The following is a 16892-nucleotide window of genomic DNA, read 5'->3' on the forward strand; positions in this document are numbered from 1 at the left end:
TCATACAGTAAAGCTGCATGCCCTCGGGAAAAACTACGGCTGTAGTTTCCCCCCTTGCTTTCAGCCGTACGCAGTACCAGAAGAGCAAGGCTATTTTGGTTAGTGTTACAAGGCCAGATCAGTCAATCATCCAGACTGTTGCCCCTGCAACTACTGAAAAGGCTGCTGCCCCTCTCCAGGAACCACACGTTTGTCTGGCCTCTCAACAGATACCCCTCCGTTGTGGTTGCACCTACGGTACGGCTATCTGTATCGTTGAGGCACGCAATCCTCCCTACCAACGCCAAGGTCCGTGGTTCATGGGGGGACCGAAACAAGTATCAGTATGAAATTCTGACGGCGAAAGGGGTATCTCCCGGCTCTTTGCATCTTGGTACCGCTGCCTTTCTCTTCGTTGAAATCGTATCTGGAAGGATGGTACATTTCCTACATGGTGGCACGAAACCACTGTAATCCATGTACGTTTTCCTGGTAAACACGTCACCTCCCTTCCAGTCGCTGCCCCATTTTCCTCACCAGCTGTCTTCGTAACGGGTGTTCCGGTCGTTTAACAGTCGACAAAAACTGTGCTGGTCCGCTCAGCTCGCTAAGTGGCACCTCATTAGGAGCGGTCCGGACAGCCCTAGGCCGATCGCAGCTGTACTATAGATGCATCGCATTGGAAATGGCACAAAAATGGTCTCTTTTAATTAGTCTCTAAAAGTGGAATTCTATTATTGGCAACAGTGAATGTCTATAATATTTTTCAGCTAGGTTCGCCACTTGTGAGATGGACTGCTGGAGCAGGCCTGCACGTGTTGTGGGTGTGAGGGCCTTTTGCGTACTGTGTCGCTGCTCCAAGACGGGAAACTGGCGTCAGTTCAACCGTAGTCGGAATGACCCTGTAGCATCAGCACATGTAATCAGGTTACGGCTGAACAACTTTGAAGCAAAAGGAGGTGAAATCGCCAGGAAGTTGTCACTCACAGGAACGAATAGAGGAGATGCAAGTTGCTGTAACCAGTCGTGAGACAAGGTGTAGTGGCAGTGGGAATGTCCAGTCATGGTGTGCACAGAATTTTACGTAAAGATTTAAAGTTTCCGCCTTGCAAGATATGGGTTCCGGAACAGTTAAATGAAAATGATTATGGAAAGCTAATGACTGTCCCTGTTTTTAATCAACAGTTCAACAGGCAAAGAAGGTTTCTTAAATTTGCTTTGTATGAGTGACGAGGCACATTTTCGTCTCAGTGATTACGTCAACAACTGGAACTGCCGTTAATCCTCACGAACACCAGTAGTGCCACTTACGCAGCCAGAAAGTCACAGTGTGGTTCGCTGTCTCTTCAGTGGGCATCATCGACCCTTTCTTATCTGAGGATGAACATAGACGAACAACCACAGTCACGTCTCACTGGTTGACACATTCCTCGCATTGAACAGGTTCCTGCAAATGAGTATTGGTTTCAACAAGATGGTGCTATGGCTCATTGTACTCAAATTTGTGACAGCAGTACATAGAGTGTTTGGTAACCACAGCATTTCAAGGAATGGACATTTCGTGGTGACCCAGATCACCATCATTGTAAAAGATGTTTATCAGCAAGACTCAAACATGAGCCAGCCCATGGACCCAGAGATATTTATATATATTTTACAGAAAGTTTCGTAATAGCGAAAACTGTCATTGTGTAACTAGTGTTTACTTTTATACGTAGACTAGCAGTCACGTGAAGATGCCTGGCCACTGGGGAAATATTCCAGGGGTTGGTCTTTGAAACAAGAATTGCAGAAATACATTTTTTATAATAAGTAACATCGACTGCTGAGATAATACTTCTCTTAAATGAATAAGAAATACCCAGAATCTTTTAGAACACGCGACGTGAAAAAAAATTTGGAAGGAAGTGGACACGTACCGACTAATATCTTAGCAACTCAGGACCCTACCAACTGCACTGAAGCTTCGACATAGCATTTGGATCTCCCTATTGCCATACACTGTCTAAAGGACGGTATGTACATATGTCATTACTTGATATTTAATATGCAAATTGTACCAAAAAGACGCGTTTTCGATAGATCAACATCTTGCCGTGGCACTTAAATAGTATACTTTCGTAGCACACAAGCTGGAACACAGAAACATGAAGTACAGGAAGCCTTTACGTAGCGATGTGTAGTTTCCTGTCTTTGTACTATAATAAATCGTAGCTTAAAAGAAGGGGGGGGGGGGGCTCTGAGCACTATGCGACTTAACTTCTGAGGTCATCAGTCAAGTAGAACTTAGAACTACTTAAAACTGAGTAACCTAAGGACATCACACACATCCATGACCGAGGCAGGATTCGAACCTGCGACCGTAGCGGTCGCTCGGTTCCAGACTTTAGCGCCTAGAACCGCACGGCCACTCCGGCCGGCTCGTAGCTAAAAGGGCGCGTTTTTGAGAGATCCTCAGTTTTCTGATTCATTGAAACAGCTTAAACACGTACTCTTATGAGAAAGAAAACAAACCAAATACGATGTTTGAAGCCATACAATATGGCGGCTCGTGATGAAAAACGATGCAGCACCCCGTTGGCGACATCTCTCGTCGTGATGACAAGCATCCTATTTTATTTCACGCTGCGCCGTGTAGTGAACCGTGGAATATGACGCTATGACATCACCAGCTCCTCGTCCACATGTGTTTTCAAGTCTCGTGAGAGGACGGCTTAAGGACGACTGTGAACTGGATGCGCCTTCGTTTTCGGCGAAGTCTTTTTTAGGTATCATCCTTTAGACCACTGCCTGATTTTTACTGCAGAGCTGTTTATCTTGATCATGTCTCCTTGTTATCTGCCGAATCGGAACCTCCAAATCTTCTGTATGCTCTGATTCCATCAGTACTTTTCAGGATCTCTATGTGATCCACGTACCAACCTGTAGTACAAAAGATCCAGAAATTCTTTCACTCGGCCACATATGTGGGTTTACTCTAGTGGTATCCTGGTCAAGGTGGATACTATGTAAAAGCTCACCAACAATTCATTAATATTGACATGAAGTTCTTTTAGAACACTGGTATACTTCCAGTGTTGCCTGCTGAAGAGAGTTACAAGCAAGCACGATACGTTCCTGCATGTCGTCTGGAGTTGTTGGAATATCGCGATAGACAGCGTCTTTAATGCATCCCCAAAGAAAAAAGTTCAGAGGATTTCTATCAGGAGTGTTCCTCCTGGACCAGTCCACCTGGCAGGACGCCTTCGGTTCAGGCATTATGTGCTGGGTATCCATCGTGTTGACACCACATAAGCATTCTGCTTCTTAGCCGTACTTCATCCAGAAGAGGGTGAAGAATTCGTCTGTGGAAAGTAGCATTCGCTGTGCCGTATAGACTACCGTTGATGAAATAAGGACCACTAATTAGTACCAAGTATCCCACACCAGACGTTAACTCTCCATCGACGCTGATGTTCCACCTGTTTAAGTCATCGTGGGTTGTCGCTGGACCAATAATACATTTTCCTTGTGTTTATCTGTCCTTTGTTTGAGAAGGAACATTCATCGGTAAATAGAATATTGGGGAAGAAGTTCAGGTTGGCGAGGATTTGTTGCTGTGCCCACTGACAGAACTGTACACGATTCTGGAAATCATTCCCATTCAATTATTGATGTAGGTGTACATGGTAAGGATGGAACCGGTGACGTGTAAGAATACGATGTACACTGGTTTTAGGAATCCGAGTCTCTCGATCAAGCTGTCGTGTGGTCACATGTGGAGTCATAGCAACGGAAGCGAGAACAGTAACTTCGGCAGCTTCGTCTGTGCGAGTGCTACGACGATTGCGTTGTCGTGGGTTGAAACTTCTCCTTTCCTGAAGCGTCGCACCAAGACGAGAAAACGTCCGTCGGGAAGGTGGGTTCTTCTCAGAATATCGTTCTCTGTATTGTTCCGCTGCATGCACAGCATTTCGGCTACCTTCAACAACAACAACAACAATAAGAGAAACGTTATATCTATGTAGTTTCTAGGAAGGATAGCCTTTACTGTATGCCTACTCTACACAACAATATTTAAAACGACTAAACTATTGTACTAAATGTACCAGTACATAAGAAAACAGTATTGCAATTACTGTTCTGCTAACTTACATTCTCCATAGACGAGTATCATTTCTACCTTCTTTTCGTTGGTGTACATTCTGCTCACACAACTCTTCAACTGACGATGGTTGACGGAATGACGGGTGTGCACTCTACTTATGTTTACCTTTCTCCTCTGTCAACGTCAGCGCGTGGATGTGTTCCTTTATCCTGAGTACCTTCACTAAGCGCTGGGAGCGCCAATGTCAATGTTGTGTTATGTAATTAATAACATTGTGTTTCAGTGAATGGTACACTGTGATACATTTTTGAATAGGTATTTAGGAGAGGAAATGTATTACCGACTGAAAACTACATAGGGCCCTCATACCGCCGTTCATATCTTTGTAAAAAAGAAAGCTACAACGAAGGCAATCATGTTGATTGATGTCCCCCTGACGGCTGAAGAACATCTGCTCGAAGCATTTCGTGATTTGCATCCGGACAAACAGTTATTTAGGGTGATAAGTTAAATGGGAACTCTGTATAATACACTACTGGCCATTAAAATTGGTACACCACGAAGATGACGTGCTACAGACGCCAAATTTAACCGACAGGAAGAAGATGCTCTGACATGCAAATGATTAGCTTTTCAGAGCATTCCCACAAGGTTGGCGCCCTTGGCGACACCTACAACGTGCTGAGATGAGAAAAGTTTCCAAACGATTTCTCATACACAAACAGCAGTTGACCGGCGTTGCCTGGTGAAACGTTGTTGTGATGCCTCGTGTAAGGAGGAGAAATGCGTACCATCGCGTTTTCGACTTTGATGAAGGTCGGATTGTAGCCTATGGCGATTGCGGTTTATCGTTCGTCAAGATCCAATGACTGTTAGCAGAATATGGAATCAGTGGGTTCAGGAGGGTAATACGTAACGCCGTGCTGGATCCCAATGGCCCCGTATCACTAGCAGTCGAGATGACAGGCATCTTATCCGCATGGCTGTAATGGATCGTGCAGCCACGTCTCGATCGTTGAGTCAACAGATGGGGACGTTTGCAAGACAACAACCATCTGCACGAACATTTTGCAGCAGGATGGACTATCAGCTCGGAGACAATGATTGCCGCTACCCTTGACGCTGCATCACAGCGATGGTGTACTCAACGACGAACCTGGGTGCACGTATGGCAAAACGCCATTTTTTCGGATGAATCCAGGCTCTGCTTACAGCATCATGATGGTCGCATCCGTGTTTGGCGACATCGCGGTGAACGCACAATGGAAGCGTGTATTCGTCATCGCCATACTGGCGTATCACCCGGCATGATTGTATGGCGTGCCATTGAGTTACACGTCTCGGCCACCTCTTGTTCGCATTGACGGCACTTTGAACAGTGGACGTTACACTTCAGATGTGTTACGACCCGTGGCTTTATCCCTCATTCGAGCCCTGCGAATCTCTAGATTTCAGCACGATAATCCTGTAAGGGCCTTTCTGGATACAGGAAATGTTCGACTGCTGCCCTGGCCAGCACATTATCCAGACCTCTCACCTACTGAAAACGCCTGGTCAATGGTGGCCGAGCAACTGGCCAGTCACTACTCTTGATGAACTGTGGTATCGTGTTGAAGCTGCATGGGCAGCTGTACCTGTACACGCCATCCTAGCTCTGTGTGACTCAATGCCCAGGCTATCAAGGCCGTTATTACGGCCAGAGGTGGCTGTTCTGGGTACTTATTTCTCAGGTTCTATGCTCCCAAATTGCGTGAAACTGTAATCATATGTCAGTTCTAGTATAATATATTTGTCCAATGAATACCCGTTTATCAAATGCATTTCTTCTTGGTGTAGCAATTATAATGGCCAGTAGTGTATACTAAAAAACATGCCTATAAATGGTATGAGGTTCCCTCAGCCACACAGTTGCCAGCTATTCTTTAGCGCGACACTAACACAATGTGTGTTGATTAACAGTTGCCTTAAAATCAGTTTTACACAAGCAGTCGTCTGCTAGTGGCAAGTCAGTCAAATTATGTGGCCATGGCGTTTCATTCCCGTAATGAGTCTTGCTTGTTCCCAGTGCTAGTGTTCGGTTACACCTCAGTACCAACGCTGCGTGCCTCGCGAGAGATGTCTGCTGTGCAGTTTGGCACTCGAACCGCAAACTTGGAAATATTCGTACAAGAGATTGTCCTTCATTCAAAAAGTCAAAATATAGTTACGGGGTTAATGAACTAGCAATTATAATAGAGTTTATTAGTGATCAAATGAAAATGCTTGATTTATGTTCTTGTCAGAGGCCTCACAGTAAATTAAGTGCGTCAGTCTTGTTGCCATGCCTAAACACGGTATTTCCATAGTTACAAATAGGAGGGGCGGTCGAATAGTTTCTAGCACGAGATTGTTACCGTAATGTCTCACCCAAACACCACCACCCACTTTTATGGTGACCCTTTGCCGAGCGAGGTGGCGCAGTGGTTAGACACTGGACTCGCATTCGGGAGGACGACGGTTCAATCCCGCGTCCGGCCATCCTGATTTAGGTTTTCCGTGATTTCCCTAAATCACTCCAGGCAAATGCCGGGATGGTTCCCCTGAAAGGGCACGGGAACTGACTTCGTTCCCTAATCCGATTAGACCGATGACCTCGCTGTCTGGTCTCCTTCCCCAAAACAACCCAACCCAACCTGAAGAGTGGCAGCGCCAGGTGAACCTTTGTGGGTATCAAGTCAAAATTCGCGGCTCTAGCTTCGTTAGTTTTGCCGCTAGGATGCGTTGTACTCCGTAGTGTAAGCAAAATGGCGAATATCCAGAGAACTGTCCTGTGATTGAATATCTTCATTTGAAGGGAATGATCCCAAGGAATTGCGGAAGACATGCGGAATGCACTTAAAGATAGCGCTTTGTCGTACGCAACAGTAAAAAAATCTGGGTCTCCGACTTCAAACGTGGAAGAACGAGCGTGGAGGATGCGCCAAAGAGCGGAAGGCCTGTCACAGATGCTAGTGATGAAACAGTGACTGCAATTTGCAATACCATTTTGCAGGATCGTCGAACAACGTTGCAGCGCATTGAAACAACATTTGGAGTTTCTGTTCTGATGGGCGTGCCGAACGACTTGAATGCAGACCAGAGACGGGAGTGTGTGAAGAAATCGTTAGCCAAACTAAAGCGGATGAAGACGGCTTTCTTGCAAGGTATGTGACAGTGTACGAAACATGGGTTCATACTTTGATCCTGAGAGAAAACAACAGTCACAACGGTGGAAACGTCCTTCATCTCGTAGTCCAAAATCAATCTCGGGTGCAAAAACCAACCGATAAGATCATTGCATCGGTCTTCTGGGATGCAGAAGGAGTAAGTATGGTGGACTGGTTGCAAAACAGCGTAACTATCAATGCCTCATACTATTGCACCCTTTTGCGCCGTTTGACAGAAAAGTTAAAGAAAAAAAAGGAGCGAAAAATTGGCGAGCGGAATTCTTTTGCCTCAGGACAACGCACCGGCGCACAAAGCCCTCGCAAGACTGGAAGCTCTGCGTGATTGCGGGTTCAGATTGTTACGTCATCCGCCATACTCTCCACATTTGGCTCCGTCAGAGTTTTTTCTTTTCCCAAACCTAAAAAAGGGCCTTAAAGGACGATGATTGGGAATGATGATGCAGTGATTGATGCTGTGGACGCTTGGTTGGACTCGAAATCGAAGACTTTTTTTTGAACGGTTTGCAGAAGTTATCCGAGCATGCCCGCAAGTGTGTTAGTGTACACGCGTACTGAATTGACAAATAAATTGGTATCATGAGATTTCTGTCATTCTTTATTTGTTACCCTAGAAGCTTTCCGACCCCCCTCATAAGAGGGAGTTGATATCCAACAGGTGTAAATTAACATGACCAGGTTAAAATAGCAGAGCTTCAACATAGAAGGGGTGACAGACCTCCCCCTCCCACCCTTCCGCGCGCGCAAAAACACACAGATTTTCGACATAACACGGTACAGCAAACCGCACAAATTTTTCGTGTAAAATGTCAAATAAAGGTGTTACCTTTGTTTTTGTGCGGGAGAACAGAAACGCCTAGATCATCATCTGATTGATCATCTTTCGTCTTGAACACAAAGGCTTCAGTATCTTGGTTGCTGCTATCCTCATCGCCTGATAGAGAAATTACAATACTTTGTATGGGTTCTTCACTTACGCTTACCTCTAGGTTCGCCTTGTGATCTATTTCAACACAGGGGTCATGACGTTCTTTCAGTTTTCTGACGTTATTCGTGTGACAGCCTCTGCCTCACAACGTAAAGGTTTTATTTCGCTTCGCGATATCGGCTTTTATTTGAGCACAGACAAGTTCGATGCCATTGTAATGGCAGTGATACTGCTTCTCCTGTGACTCGTATTGTTTCACAAATTCCAGAAATTCCGGTTTTCGCATATTCTGTTCAAAGCCTATTTTACTATCTTTGAAGCAGTTCACAATTTCGTCTAACTTTGCAGCAGCCGTTGGTGCTTTATTTAATTGTACAGAACAGTATGGCGCCCCGTCCATTACAAAAACACCACCAGAACTGACGTTTGGTAACAAAGGAGTAAACGAACTATGTACTCAGATGCGTGTATTTCCTCGGTGTTTCTTTTTTTTTACACCATCACAGCACCGGACAAAAAACCGTGCACAGAGCCACCTTTCCCAGCTGGCACACACATGGTTCCACGGCGCGTATCTCGCGTATCTTCTGTCCACGCGACGGATCGTGCATGACGCATGTTTCATCAATACATATTTCCTTCTCGGCATTCACTGCTAGCAACTCACGTAGGAAACGACATTTCCATGCCATGTGTGTTCGCCTTCCATTAGTACCTTTCTTCCTTAGAGATTTTTCAATCGGAAGCAAGTTTTTTTTTCTTTTTATTTAAACAGTGGAGAGACTTGTCATTCTGCCCGTTAACAAATTACTGTGCGACATTGATGGCTCCAACTTTTTAAATGTCTGGTACTACTTCCTCCAGCAGTATGCATATTTATGGCGCCTGGTAACACTTGCGTCAAAGTTGTCTGTTTCAGTCACACGACACTTTGTCTTCCTCGACTTTCCAGACGTCAGAAAAACAAGGCTCCCAGCTGAATTGGCAGCCTCTGAATTATTTGTGACTCTTTCGACCGTCGCTGTCGAGATTTTCAGTGCTTCTCGCACTTTACTCACTGGTATCAAAAGCCCACCACTGTCTCTTTCTCTTTCAGAGTAAACACGCGATCTGTATATAAATCCGCGTGCTTCACATTTCAGCGTAGCATATTTTCCAGAAGTCCTTTTCTGTGCTATACAGTAAGCTATCTTCCATACGCGCGGTAAGAAACTCAAAGAATTAATGGAATACACACGTACCCACACAAACCCGAACGAAAAAACACTTGGCACCACTGACTGAAACCAGGAGCCCTGTCACGGACGCGCGACGCAGGGTTCGCCAAGATCACATCAAATGGGAGCTCTTCTCTCGCCGTGCGGAGTATAGCCAAACACTCAAACAAATAGCTATTTTGAATGTAATTGTGTAGGCCTACCGTAGGTGCATCACTGTCAAGTTACACATTTCCAGTATATCAATATATATGAAAAGGATGTTCAATATTATGCTGTGTACTGTCATCACCTAACGTTTCTCACCACTAGTTAAGGAAGGGCGAAGATAATGTGATTTCCTGTCAGAGAGGTCACAGTTCGTAGTAATTGACGGAAAGTTATCGAGTAAAACAGAAGTGATTTCAGGCGTTCCCCAAGGTAGTGTTACAGGTCTTTTGCTGTTCCTCATATACACTCCTGGAAATTGAAATAAGAACACCGTGAATTCATTGTCCCAGGAAGGGGAAACTTTATTGACACATTCCTGGGGTCAGATACATCACATGATCACATTGACAGAACCACAGGCACATAGACACAGGCAACAGAGCATGCACAATGTCGGCACTAGTACAGTGTATATCCACCTTTCGCAGCAATGCAGGCTGCTATTCTCCCATGGAGACGATCGTAGAGATGCTGGACGTAGTCCTGTTCAACGGCTTGCCATGCCATTTCCACCTGGCGCCTCAGTTGGACCAGCGTTCGTGCTGGACGTGCAGACCGCGTGAGACGACGCTTCATCCAGTCCCAAACATGCTCAATGGGGGACAGATCCGGAGATCTTGCTGGCCAGGGTAGTTGACTTACACCTTCTAGAGCACGTTGGGTGGCACGGGATACATGCGGACGTGCATTGTCCTGTTGGAAAAGGAAGTTCCCTTGCCGGTCTAGGAATGGTAGAACGATGGGTTCGATGACGGTTTGGATGTACCGTGCACTATTCAGTGTCCCCTCGACGATCACCAGAGGTGTACGGCCAGTGTAGGAGATCGCTCCCCACACCATGATGCCGGGTGTTGGCCCTGTGTGCCTCGGTCGTATGCAGTCCTGATTGTGGCGCTCACCTGCACGGCGCCAAACACGCATACGACCATCATTGGCACCAAGGCAGAAGGGACTCTCATCGCTGAAGACGACACGTCTCCATTCGTCCCTCCATTCACGCCTGTCGCGGCACCACTGGAGGCGGGCTGCACGATGTTGGGGCGTGAGCGGAAGACGGCCTAACGGTGTGCGGGACCGTAGCCCAGCTTCATGGAGACGGTTGCGAATGGTCCTCGCCGATACCCCAGGAGCAACAGTGTCCCTAATTTGCTGGGAAGTGGCGGTGCGGTCCCCTACGGCACTGCATAGGATCCTACGGTCTTGGCGTGCATCCGTGCGTCGCTGCGGTCCGGTCCCAGGTCGACGGGCACGTGCACCTTCCGCCGACCACTGGCGACAACATCGATGTACTGTGGAGACCTCACGCCCCACGTGTTGAGCAATTCGGCGGTACGTCCACCCGGCCTCCCGCATGCCCACTATACGCCCTCGCTCAAAGTCCGTCAACTGCACATACGGTACACGTCCACGCTGTCGCGGCATGCTACCAGTGTTAAAGACTGCGATGGAGCTCCGTATGCCACGGCAAACTGGCTGACACCGACGGCGGCGGTGCACAAATGCTGCGCAGCTAGCGCCATTCGACGGCCAATACCGCAGTTCCTGGTGTGTCCGCTGTGCCGTGCGTGTGATCATTGCTTGTACAGCCCTCTCGCAGTGTCCGGAGCAAGTATGGTGGGTCTGACACACCGGTGTCAATGTGTTCTTTTTTCCATTTCCAGGAGTGTATATAAACGATTTGGGAGACAATCTGAGTAGCCGTCTGAGGTTGTTTCCAGATGACGCCTGTCGTTTATCGACTAATAAAGTCATCAGGAGATCAAAATAAACTGCAAAACGATATAGAAGAGATATCTGAATGGTTCGAAAAGTGGCAGTTGACCCTATATAAAGAAAAGTGTGAGGTCATCCACTTGAGTGCTAAAGGGAACTCGTTAACTGCGGTTACACGATAAATCAGTCTAATCCAAAAGCCGTAAATTCAACCAAATACCTAGAAATTACAACTACGAACAACTAAAATTGGAAGGAACTAGAAAATGTTGTATGGAAGGCTAACCAAAGACTGCGTTTTACTGGCAGGACTCTTAGAAAGTGCAACAAACCTACTAAGGAGACTGCCTACACTATGCTTGTCTGTCCTGACGGTGTACATCGAAAAAGTCCAAAGAAGGTGTGAAGGCATTGCTAATAACGCATATAAATTTTTTTTGTTATTTTATTTATATTTCTATTCTTTTTCTTTTGTTCATATGGGCATTTCTAATTGCGGTTTTTAAATGTAAAGATGTAATTGTGATTATTTCGTTTAACAGTGGAATATGTTTCTTGCTTTGTACCTGTGGTAAAGTTTGTAAAGTTCTTTTGGAATATTAGTAATTGTGAAAAATGCTGTCAATAACATTTATAAAGATTTATGTAATTTACGATAACGATATAATATCTATAGACAGGGGATAGGGATAGTGATATCGATAGTCGTTGTGTAGTAGAGGGGATGGTGGATTGTGTGTCTGTGAAGCGTGCGCGGAAAAAATAGTATTGTGTTTTATGGAAAGCATACGTAATTGTATGGACAGTGATACCGAACTATCAGATTGTTGATTCTCTTTACCACTGCAGCATGTAACGCCATCGCCAGCGAACTGTAAGAGCAAATAAACCAGACTGTGAAAGTGCTGCTAACAATACTTTGTTGTGGCCGACACGAACAGTGCTTTTATGCGAATGAACTTTGCCGGTGTTGGTTTTGGGTAGTGGAACGGTTGTCTATCACATTCTATTTTAATTAACTGTGCAATATAAATGAGTTTCAGTGACGTTGTCGAAGTTTGAAATGCGAGAACACAGTGGACATTGTTTACGGTGTGCTTCACACACAAGAACAATTCTATGAACTGTGTATTTGTGGCTAAGACTATATGAATGTGACAAACTGTGTAATTATGGTCGATAGCATCACGGACAGGAGAGGACATGTTAACAACGGTCGTATACTGGCGTCTTGTGGTTTGTTAATCACCACGGGGTTAATGATACAGCTGTGCCGGAACTTTATTTGCATTTCGCCGGAGAACATTAACCAGCGGAACTGCCTGTGTCCTACTCCCATCATCGTAACCCGCCGACATCGTGCTGCCCAACGCAACGCTTCACATGCAACAAAAAGTTAATAGATTTCGCCGAAAACTTTTCCCCTGACCTAGTAACTTTCTTTCTCTATTAAATCTATAAGAATTATATACTCTGTTCAAATAAATTCTTTGTTTAGTTTATGTTTGCTTTCTGCTAACGAAAATAAAATTACAATCAGTGAATTAAAAGTTGCCTAGTACTCATTGTTGAAACACCAGCAGATATAAACTTCTTCGTCTCATTAGAACTAATTTTCCTTGCATGTCAAAATTATAGTAGTTATTTTATGTAGTTTTATGTATTGTTATGGGACTAGATATATGATAGTGACAAATAAGAGGGAAATATGGCGTCGCGCGAAAATTACGGCGACCGCCATCAAAAAAATGGTTCAAATGGCTCTGAGCACTATGGGACTTAACTTCTGAGGTCATCAGTCCCCTAGAACTTAGAACTACTTAAACCTAACTAACCTAAGGACATCACACACACCCATGCCCGAGGCAGGATTCGAACCTGCGACCGCAGCTTTCGCGCGGTTCCGGACTGTAGCGCCTAGAAGCGCTCGGCCACTTCGGTCGGTCGATAAAGGCTGCACCCACCATTGTTAAATTCTTAAGAGATAATTTTTTTCATAACTGAACGCATGTATAATAAAGTTGTAAACACCCATTTCAATAAAAAAACATCCTTGTATGAAAAAAATTAGGCTACACCCCGTTTTCGTGCCTCTCGACCAGAACCTCTCCTTAAAAGTTATTGGATTGCGACACGATTTTTATTTATTGGCTTTGGGGTGGTGAGTTTACCTCCGATTCGTGAGTCCGACGCTGGTGATCATTGTCTACAGTGATCAGGTGGTGTGGCAGTGCAGAGTACTCCAGGTCCGCCAGTAGAATCTTCAGTAATACGCCTCGTGATTTGTTTTGCGGGCTCACTGTGCCGAGAGTGCGTGACTTGGCTCGAGCGCAGGCGGGACTTGGTGCGGCGCTACGATACCTCCAATCAACGGACAAAAGGAACGTTTAAGAATATTACTGCTATCTCATCAGCCGCGGTGCTTTTAGAGATGTTAGTTGATTTTCTATGCCACGAAAGTACCGGATACGTCAACAACCGATGCAGTGCACCGAGCCATGTAGCGCAGTGGTTACCACACTGGACTCCCATCCGCGAGAGCGTTCGTTCAAATACGCATCCGGTCATCCAGATATAGGTTTTCTGCGATTTCCCTAAATCGCTCGAGGCATATGCTGGAATGGTTCCTTTGACGGGTATGGCTGAATTCTTTCCCCGTACTTAAAAATAAAAATTCCAAACGTGTGCGCCTTCTCCAATGACATCGATGTTATAACGCGTGAACCATAATCTTACTTACTTCCTTCGCTGCTGGGCTAGCAGGTGTTAGTGGTTACATGTTCCGAAACTTGACACGTTAGCACACGGCTCAGGTTTAGGAGAATTGTAGACAATGCTGTTGACGAGCAAAGGCACTTTTTGTTCAGACACTAATGCACTAGACACGGACTGAAACTGAAGGCAGCAAAGCAAAGTAAGAAACTCTGAAATCTGAGTCAGTGACGCTGAGAAACACCTGGAATCGCTAAAAGTAACAACGCCCGGGACCTAATGAAATCCGTATTACATTCTGCACCGAATTTACGTATGAGTTAACCCATTTTTAACGATAATCTACTGTACACCACTCGGATTGAAAATCGCGCCAAGTATGAGAGCACAGGACACGTCCGCAAGAAGTGTAGCAGAAGTGATCCACACAACTAGCGTGCAATACCCCTGACATCCATTTGTTATAGAATCTTAGAGCATATTCTGAGCTTAAACACAATGAGGTATCTCAAACAGAATGATCTCTTCCATACCAACCAGCACTGATTCCGAAAACATCGATCACGTGAAAACTAGCTCAAACTTTTGTCACATGATATCCTGAAAGCCATGGGCGGAGACAGTCACGTAGATGCAGTATTTATGGACTTAAAAAAAAATTGACCAGTATGGCAATTACGATCATTGTCGAGAGTACGACAGTATGGATACTAAGCGAAGTTTGGGCCTTGGTTGAGAACTTCTTGGTAGGGAGGACACAGCATGCTGTACTGGGTGCAGAGTCATGGTGTGACGTGGAAGTAAGTTCAGGTGCGCACAAGGGAAGTGGGATACGAAACGTTGTGCTTACCAGAAAATCCATTCTACCATGTCGTAATAGCCCTCACTGTTACGATGATTGATAAATTAACTTCCTAGGTGGGCTACTGTTCCAACAAAAAAATCAAAAATGGAATGCAGAATTCTTGATTTCTGGAAAGCATTTCATTCAGCACTACGCCTACGCTTTTTATCAAAAGCACAATCATACAAGGTATCAAGCAAGATTTCTGACTGGACTGAGGACTTCTTGGTAGACAGGACGCACATCTTATCTCGAGTGCAGAGTGATCAACTGATGTAGAAATAGCTTCGACGGTGCCTCAGGGAAGTGGGTTGGGACGCTTGCTGTTCATGTATTATATTAATGGTCTTGTAGACAGTATTAATATTATCTCAGACTTTTTGCGGATCGGGCAATTATCTATAATAAAATACTGTGCATAAAAAGCTGCACAGATATTCAGCCAGATCTCGATAACAGCATTTCAAAGTGGCGCAGAGAATAACTTAGATTAAATTTTCAGAAATGTAACATTGTGCTCTCCACAAAACGAAAAAACGTAGTATACCGTGGCTTTAATGTCAATAAGTTGCAGATGTAATCGGCCAACTCAAACAAATACCTGTGTGTAACATTATGTAGAGATGTGAAATGGAATGATCACACAGGCTCAGTCTTGGGTTTATTGCTACAATAGTGAGGAAGTGCAGTCAGTCTACAAAGAAGATTGCTTGCAAATCACGCGTGCGAAACCGTTTTAGAAAAACGTTCAAGTGTGTGGGACCAGTAACAAAGAACACAATCAGGGGACTTCGAACGGAGGCAGGGAATGGCAGAACGTATAGTCACAAGTTTGCTTGACCCGTGCCGTGGAAGAATGTCACAAAAAAACGCGAAGAGCCTGAACTGACAGTCGCTTGAAGTTAGAGGTAAACTACTCCGAGAAAGCCTACTTACAACGTTTCAAGAACAAGCTGTAAATGATGAATCTAGGAATATACTACAAAACCCTACGTCACGCTCTGTGGGGATCGTGAGGGTAAGATTAAATTAATTATAGCGCCCAAAGAGGAATTTAAGCATTCTTCCCGGATGAATGGAATGGGAAGAAGCTAGTAATAATTGGTACAATGGGAAACAATGTTCCGCACTTCCCAGTGTTTTCCAGAATATTGGTGTAGACGCGTGCCAATCGAATTTAAATGGAAACACAGTTATCTATAGTGGATGCTTGAATTTGCTTCTCTGTAGCAATTGTCAGTAAGATATTGGTGGCAGCATATTTGGACGCCATTAAAATGAATGCCGAAACCCGGAATCGAAGCAGGGACCTTTAGATCTTCAGTCTAACGCTCTCCCAACTGAGCTATTTCGGCTCACTCAAAGCAGAGAGGATGCCATCGGACGAACGCGCCAGAAGGTGCGTTTCTACTTAGCTCAGTGGCTCGTGAGCTGCTCACTGAATGCTTTGAATGCAGGTATGTTTGGCATCAACGGTTGACCACCTGCTGTCGGTTTTTGGGGTATCAGAAAGAGGCGCTGAGATTCAGTATCGCTGGGGACAATCTCGCAGTCATCTACGGCTCTACGTGCTCATGAGCAATGGTACACTTGAAGATGGCGTAAACTATCCCTAGAAAGCGTACTTAAAAAGTTTCAAGAACGAGCTTTAAATGACGAGTCCAGGAATATACGAGGGCTATTCAGAAAGTAGGGTACGTTCTGACATTTACAAAAAGCTAAGTACAAGAAATACGTTTTATTATATACAACACAAAGAGCGAGTGACATACTACTTTTCCACATAATCATCAAACACACTGAGGCACTTAACATAGCGGTGGACAAGCTTTGAAAGACCTTCGTCGTAAAATTCTGCCGCTTGAGACTTTAGCCAGTGAGTCACGCCCGTCTGAAATCGGCGTCGTCGTCAAAGCGCTGCGTTGCAAGCCAGTTCTTCATCTTGGGAAACAAGTGGAAGTCGCTTGGTGCAAGATCGAGGCTGTAGGGCCGATGTGGG

The 16892-nt window shown here is 45.1% G+C and overlaps 2 protein-coding genes and 1 non-coding gene across 4 annotated transcripts in view; 2 read left to right on the forward strand and 1 right to left on the reverse strand.

Moving 5' to 3' along the window:
* Positions 1-16892, forward strand: part of LOC126292139 (uncharacterized) — a 670252-nt gene that overhangs the window by 314984 nt on the left and 338376 nt on the right. The gene's annotated exons all lie outside the window — the stretch shown is intronic.
* The window catches only part of LOC126292140 (uncharacterized), a 383319-nt gene that overhangs the window by 165898 nt on the left and 200529 nt on the right, over positions 1-16892 (forward strand). The gene's annotated exons all lie outside the window — the stretch shown is intronic.
* Trnaf-gaa (transfer RNA phenylalanine (anticodon GAA)) lies at positions 16176-16248 on the reverse strand. Its single transcript has one exon. It is a non-coding gene; the product is annotated as a tRNA-Phe (tRNA).

This window comes from Schistocerca gregaria, chromosome 9 (assembly GCF_023897955.1).
Source record: "Schistocerca gregaria isolate iqSchGreg1 chromosome 9, iqSchGreg1.2, whole genome shotgun sequence".
NCBI lineage: Eukaryota > Metazoa > Arthropoda > Insecta > Orthoptera > Acrididae > Schistocerca > Schistocerca gregaria.